This window comes from Austrofundulus limnaeus, unplaced genomic scaffold (genome assembly GCF_001266775.1).
Source record: "Austrofundulus limnaeus strain Quisiro unplaced genomic scaffold, Austrofundulus_limnaeus-1.0 Scaffold336, whole genome shotgun sequence".
Taxonomy (NCBI): Eukaryota; Metazoa; Chordata; class Actinopteri; order Cyprinodontiformes; family Rivulidae; genus Austrofundulus; species Austrofundulus limnaeus.
Window position 1 is genome coordinate 24467 of NW_013952738.1, and position 1274 is coordinate 25740.

Sequence of the window (1274 nt, forward strand, 5' to 3'; positions counted from 1 at the left end):
GTCTGAATGTATTATAACCAAATTTTATTTAAAAAAAACAAAAACAAACTTCAACTTAAATAAATAAAAATATTTACTAAACAGCCAAAATATCAAAAGTCTATAAGTTAAAAGTAGCAAGTCAAGCTARAATAAAAATAGAAATGTTTTCCTGAACGCTAACACTAGCAAAAGACTAGCTAGGCTATTTCAACTAAAAACAGTAAAACAATAGCTAAAAGCTAAAATCTACAACTAAAAGAGGCTAGCTAAATACTTTTAGAAATTGTCTAAAAGCTGAAGTAGCAATATGTTAGCAAAAAGCAGCGAGTATGATTTTGCTTATCGGCGAATAGTGAAGTGGATTAGCATTTCCGCTAAATTGAAAATTGTGAGCGGACCAATTAGCTTCTGTTATATTAAGTTTTGCCAACTTTAAGCTTGCTTAAAGCTAACAAGCTAACATTGACAGGTTTGTGTCAGTCTCACCAGTGACAATCATCTTAGCGGTTAGCATTTAGCTTTACATTTTTAGTGGTTTAGTCTTAGCATAATAGCTATTTTTCGTTAGTGGTTTATGAGTTGGTTAAGCTAACTTCTTGGTTGGCTAGCAAACAAACAAAAACTAGCAAATAGTTGATGCTAGCTTTAGTATTAAATTGTTTTTTCAAGCTGAGGTTGTTGACAGAGTTTTTATCTACAACAGGTAACATGTTAATTGTTCAGAATCTCAGTTTAAGCTTCAGTAAAAAGCCAGACACAACGGCTACAACGACAAAGAAATATTTATTAAAACCACTTTTTTCTTCTCTCGTTTCGTTGTTAGTCGTCGCTGCTCCGACACGTGTATTTACAAAGACTTCGGCTTCTTGTTTTTTTTTTTGTAGAAAAGTCTGGTGAAGGACAGTAAACAAAGACAGAGTATTTTAAATGAGTACAGTCACTACAACAGTCAAAGAAACATGCAGATTTGTGCCACATCTGATCAAAAAAAACTAAAACATTCGTGGTTAGAAGAAGAAAACGTTTCCTTTAAAGATGAGGAAATGGAGAACAGATGCGGCGACACAAACGTCTTTCTTTACAAAACACCAACAACGTGAAAGTCAGGCGCAGAAAACAAACGTCGTTAGCATCGGTCGGCGTAAAAAACACCCGAATGTGAATAAAAAGTGAAACACCTGGAGCCTGAAAGTCACGTAATAAAAAAAAAAAACAATCAAAAACGGAAAGAGCGTCGATTTTTGTGATTCTGATTGTAACTGCAGCGTTCTGCGTGTCGGACAGTTTTTACC